This window comes from Octodon degus, unplaced genomic scaffold, assembly GCF_000260255.1.
Source record: "Octodon degus isolate 3935 unplaced genomic scaffold, OctDeg1.0 scaffold00160, whole genome shotgun sequence".
Lineage (NCBI taxonomy): Eukaryota > Metazoa > Chordata > Mammalia > Rodentia > Octodontidae > Octodon > Octodon degus.
Window position 1 is genome coordinate 4,773,602 of NW_004524736.1, and position 6,049 is coordinate 4,779,650.

The 6,049-nt window shown below is 48.3% G+C and overlaps 1 pseudogene; it reads left to right on the forward strand.

Moving 5' to 3' along the window:
* The first annotated feature begins 4,204 nt into the window (after window positions 1–4,204).
* LOC111813037 lies at window positions 4,205–4,305 on the forward strand (annotated as a pseudogene).
* The last annotated feature ends 1,744 nt before the right edge of the window (window positions 4,306–6,049 follow it).

Consider the following 6,049-nt stretch of genomic DNA (forward strand, 5'->3'; position numbering starts at 1 on the left):
TCTCTCTCTCTCTCTCTCTCTCTCTCTCTCTCTCTCTGGGGTCTTGCTATGTAACTGAGGCTGGCTTTGAACTCCTATGCAGCCCAGGCTGGCCTCAAACTCATGGCAATTCTCCAACCTCAGCCTCCCAAATACTGGGATTACAGGCATGTGCCACTATACCCAGTTCCTAAATTCTTTTTTACATGTTAAAATTAAATAAGCTGAATATTGCCGGTGCTAGTGAGGAACCCTAGAAGCTGAACTTAGAAGAGAACAATGTAAAGGGTGAGCATACTGTCCAGTTTATTCCTGCCCTGCATCATCATATATACTCATTTAACTCTGAAAATTATCCTTACATGTGTGACATGCCATGTGATTATCTGACTGTGGTGTGTTTGCAGTCAGTTAAATGATCTCCGTCCCCACTTCTGTTGCCCGAGTTTCAGTCTCTAGACTATTGTGATCAACACAATCCTAGACTCCACCATAACCAAAACAATAGCAAACATCCTTGGAAACTTACTATATGCCAAACACGGCTAAGTCTAGCTAAGTCTAGACAAAGATCACTAATGCCACCCCATCACACATGGGAATTACTCATTATCACACTTTACAGGTGACAAGCTAAGTCTCAGAGGGGTTCAAGAAGTGACCACACATGCAATGAGTAACAGGGCCAGGACTTGAATCCAGTCTAACCCTAAAGCCCACATCTTGGGGATCCTCCAATCCTTTCCCTTCCATTCCCCTTCCAGACCTCTCCCAGAGCAACCTTTCTGAAGCATACATCGGACCAGTGCTCCCCATGATAGCATTGAACTTCCACGTGAAATGACCAGGACCCTGCCAGTCACTCCAGCTGTCCCCTGACCACTGCTCCCATTAAGTTTTACTCCGACCTGCCAGATTTCTTATAGTTTCCTAAATGCATGATATTTTTATATACTGCAAGGATTTGCACATACTTTCATTCAAGTGAGGACAACTTCCCTTGCCTTTCCTACCTATCGCCTTCAAGATACTTGTCCTTATTGACAACACTTTTCTACGCTATTAGTGCACCCTGTGTGTGCCATGTATGCTCACATTTCTCACTCTATTGCAGTTATTTCTTTACATGCCTCTCTCCTGGCATGTTATGGTTCCTGTCTGAAAGCCTCCACCTCCACCCCAAAGCCTCATGCACTCAAAAGGGGTGGGCTTTTGGGGGAGCTGAATCTATAGTTTGTGATTGGCTCATTGTCCATTGGGGGGATTAGCGGTGTGAGCGCTACACCTGCCCTAGTGCAAGAAACCTTCAGACAAGACCGAAGGGCAGAAAGAGTCTTGTTTTGCCCCTTTTGTGTTTGCTGTTGTGTTAGTTGATACACTGTGTCAACTTGGCTGAATCAGCTCCTGCAGCGTGGGAGCCTCGCCCTGCAGGTGGGCAGGGCCCAGGAATAGAGAAAGGCTTCCTGTCGCCCTCCCCGACTTCCTGCCTCCTGCCACCCTCCCTTCCCCACTTCCCTGGAGAAGTCTCAGTCTTTGGAAGAGCTTGATCTTGGCAGCCTCGCCACTTTGGAGGAGCTCTGATCTTCACTGTGGAGCGCCGATCTTCGCAGTCAGCGTAGAAGGAAGAGAGAGGCTTGATGGACGCCGCAGCTGCTGCTCCTCCTCTGCTCTTCATTGTTTTCTGCCGCATGAACTGCTGTCGTTTGCCTTGGAGCCAGCGGAGTATGGACTGAACCCTCCAGTAACTGTGAGCTAAATAAACCTTTCCTTCCTTCATTTTGTGTGTCGGGTATTTGTCCCAGCAAGAAGCAAAAAGTAACTAAGACAGCTGTCTTCCACGGCCACGAACTGTTGTCCATCTATCACATCATCTTGTTTTGGAGTCTGCTAGTTATGGACCAAAACCTCTACAAACTCTTCCTTTAACATTGGGTGTTGAGCATTTTATCTCAGCAATGACAGAAAAGTAACTAGAACAGTAGAACTCTTCGAGAACAATACCATTTTATATCAAGCAGAGTTCTCTGGTTGCTGGTAGGAAAAACTGACGTTAACTTAAACCAGGATCATGGAACTGAAAAGGCAACTGGAATGCACTGAGCCCAGGAAAGCTCTGGGGCTTTAGGAGAGCTGACCTCTTTGCAAATGCTGTGGCAGTTTGGGGAGCTTCCCCAAAGGAAGCCAGGAGGGAAGGGGTTACGAGAGCAAATAGAAAAATGGGTGTCCAGCTTGGCAGACGCCCACTGCAGTCTGACTTCCAGCTGGTGAGAAAGCCTGTAACAGGCTTTGAGCATCCATACTTGTGCCAGATGTCAAGGCGTCACTGTCCTCTGACTCTTGGCTGTGTCGATAGGCAGCCACACAGCCAGGTAAGGAGATTGGGGTGAACACAACACGATTACCTTAGGACTTCTTATTCTGCCAGGAGAGGACTGGCTTGGTCACCACTGTAAAAGTCACTGAATCCTTAGCCATGGGCTGCCAGCTACAGTGCAACCCATTGTAAGCATGGCCTCCTTTCAGCCCCGGGTGCTCCCTGGGGATAGGGTAGCTGGTACCTGGCACTGCCAGGTGGTGCTCCTGCTGCATGCTGTGCTAGAAGAAACCACCTGGCTTTCAGTCACTGAATTTCTGTCTGCTTTGGGCCTCTGTGTGATTGTGGTAAGTCAGTTTGCTTGCTGAACTTTTTAAAAAATCTAATAGTCTGTTACTTTTTTTTTTTGGAGACAGGGTCTTGCTCTATGGCCTAGACTGGCCTCAGACAGCCACTGGTTGTCTCCTTCGCATGTTGTTGGAGGTGGGTGAGGGGCAGCTACCTTGGCCTGAGGTACCTTGCCCCTCCTCTTGTGCTAATTACTTTCTCCAATGAAGCTTTTTAACTCTAGTCAGGATTAGCCAGAAAACTCAATGAGGCCTTTTAATTACACAGGGAGGATTGTGAGTTCAAGGCCAGCTTGAATAACACTGCAGGTCTGCACTTACCTCAAAAAGGCAGATATGGTGGTGCGTTACTATAATTCCAGCACTTGGGAGGCTGAGGCAAGAGGATCACTGAAAGTTCATGGCCAGCCTATACTACACAGAGAGACCCTCTGTCCAAAACAAAACAAAAAAACCCTGAAAAAAATCACTAACATTTTCAAATATGCTGATACAAAATACTGTTTTGCCATCCTAATAATTGCCAAAGTAAGGGCCGGTGAGATAGCTTAGTGGACTAAACACCTACTTAAGCAAGTACAGCGACCAGGATTTGATCCCCCTACTGCATGCTGCACCAGCCCTACCCCAACGCATGCTGAGCTAGCCACTGAGTCCAGGCGTGGTCACACACGCCTATAATCTCAGCGCTGGGGAGGCTGAAAACAGGAGGATCACTACAAGTCTGAGCTGCGTAGTGAGACCCTGTACTACATACATACATACATACACACCAAAATAACAAGAAACACACTATGTATCTATGATATGCAAAATATATATATTTGCATATGGTTTATTTTAAGTTGAGTATAATAACCTCTAATGCCTCAAATTAAGCACATTACCCTGGACAAAGAAGGAAAAGAATCTGTTGCATCTGTCCCTTCCCTCACTCTCATCAAGGACCTGATCTAGCAGCAGGAAGAATGTGGTAGCCAGCAGCCTGACCCACACATACTCAGGACATTCCATTCGTAAGTGCTCAGCATTTTCAAAGTATCCTCTCAGCTAGTGCCTTCACATTCACAGCATAACAAGATGCTCAGGATTGTCTCCGATAGTGTTGTTAACTACTTCACAGATGTGAGAAGCAAAGCCCAGAAGGGGCTGTGATGGTGGTTAGTGAGCCCCATGGGCATGAGCTGTGGGCAGCTTGAGATTCCCCAAGTCCAACTGGTGGTGGCATGATGGCCTCTGGCCAGGGCACCCCAGGGTGTGCCTTGGGTGTCCGGCCTTCAGCAGGTGCAGCCTGGGCAGAGGTTGCACATCTGTGTCCTAAGATTCCCCACCATCGCCCAGGTGGCAGTTTCTGCTGGGGTGTGAGCCCCTTGCTGACACCAGCACACACAGCTGAGGCCTGACCACCCCTCTCCAGAGGCCTCCCTGGGAAGCTGGACCTCTTTTTTGGGTACTGTTTTATCATTCAACATCCACTGTTCAAATTCCTCCAAGAGTCTGATGTGTTTTTCACAGGAGACAACCAAATCTTATCTCTTAAGCTTTTACTTTTTTTAAGAAAGTACTTAGTACTTTGCCAATACATACTAAAAGTGGAATAGCTCAGAGAAGATTAGCACAGCCCATGTGCAGGGATGGCATGTAAATTCATGAAGCAGTCCTTTTGGGTTTTTTTGTTTTTTGTTTTTTGTTTTTGGTCACCACACATAGGGATACTATCTACAGTGTCATCCTGAGCCCATACCTGGAACGGAAACTGCAAAGCATGCAGCTCCTCCCCCTGGTTAGGAGTCTCAGCCTCCCTCCGCCCCAGTGGGGGCTCCGCTCTCCATGGGGCTATCAATCACCTCCTGCAGCTCTGTGCCAGCTTAGATGAGTGGCACATCAAGCCACCTAAGAACCCCCAGCTGCAAAACCAAGGTCCCAAGCCCTGAAAATGGCATGATTTCTGCCATAGGCACAGTTAGGATCCATTTGAATGGGTTAAGCAAGTCCACATTGCCTTGGAGAAGCCAGAGTTGAACCAACAGTTGTTTTTTTTGTTTGTTTGTTTTTGTTTTTGTTTTTGTTTTTTGAACAATAACTCACTTTGTAATACAGACTAGCCTCAGACTCACAGCAATCCTCCTTCCTCAGCCTCCTGAGGGCTAGGATTACAGGCCAGTGCCATCACCTCCAGCAGAATCCAGGTGCTAATTGGGGCCAGGAACAGCAGTCAGAGCACCCACATGACCCAGAAGGACAAGAAAGAAGTGGTGAAGAAGTTCCAGGTTTGTACCCTGAGCCCTCAGCTGGCAGAACATCACCCAGGGCCATGTGGTAGCACAACAGATCTTGACCAAGAAAATCTCCATGGTTCAGGCACAGGGCCTCGTGGCAGGCCACAAGTGTACTCATCTGTGGGAATCTGCAGCCAGCAGCACTGTAAGGTGGCTGCTCTTCCAGAGTAGCTCATGTGGTTTCTTGGCATGGTGGAACTGGGCCAGAAATGCAACCTGTGGGAGTGTAGGGCACCTACCACATCAACATCAACCTCAACTTCTCCGTCTACCACACTGGCTCCTGGAGAGTCTTCAAGGCCTGGGAGTGGGGGAGGGGCATCATGAGCTACAGCCACTGCAGGGAGAGCTGGGGATGACAGATGAGCTACCAATCAGTGACCCTGCCAGTGCTCAAAGCATGCACTTGGAGAACCTTCAAGGGCAGACCCAGGCCAAAGAGTATCCTGGAGTGCCTTCCAGGTGCAGAACTTGGACTTCTGCAGCACTGTGCCCAGAGCCTGCCAGACCTCTCCCTGTAGCCACCATGTTGCTGCTGAGTGCCCAGCTCAGGCTTCAAGGGGCAGGAGAATCCAGGCTGGCTCTCCTCCTGGCCCCCAAAGAGGCACCCTGAGCCCCCAGGCTGGCTCAGGATCCCACAACCCTGAGGCAGCCATCAGACTCAGATGCTGTGCACAGGTGTGAACACACACACCCACTCTCACATGCACTGGACAGAGCCAGGGAAACAGGAGAATTGCTGTATTGCACTAGGTAGGAATCATAGCATCTCCTCCCTGCCAAAGCCACTTCTGTTTTCTGTGGCTCCCCGTAAATTGAAAATAAGGAAACAAGAAAATGTGGAAATTAAAATACATAACCATTTCCCTGGACACTTCTAGAATGTCACATTTCCTTCCTTCCTTCTTACAGAAGCTCTCTGTGTACTGGATTAGCAGTTCTGCTTCTAGCAGCAACCAAATCCCTGGGAGCCAGGAAACCAGATGGGCCTGTTTCTTAACTTTATTTGTAATCCAGATGTAGCTCAGGCCTCTTTCCTCCTTGGAAATCAGGCATACATTTCTCATCTACTCCACTAAACTCTGTGCTCGGGTCTGTCCTTTCATTATAGTTTTTAGTTGTTGCTTTGG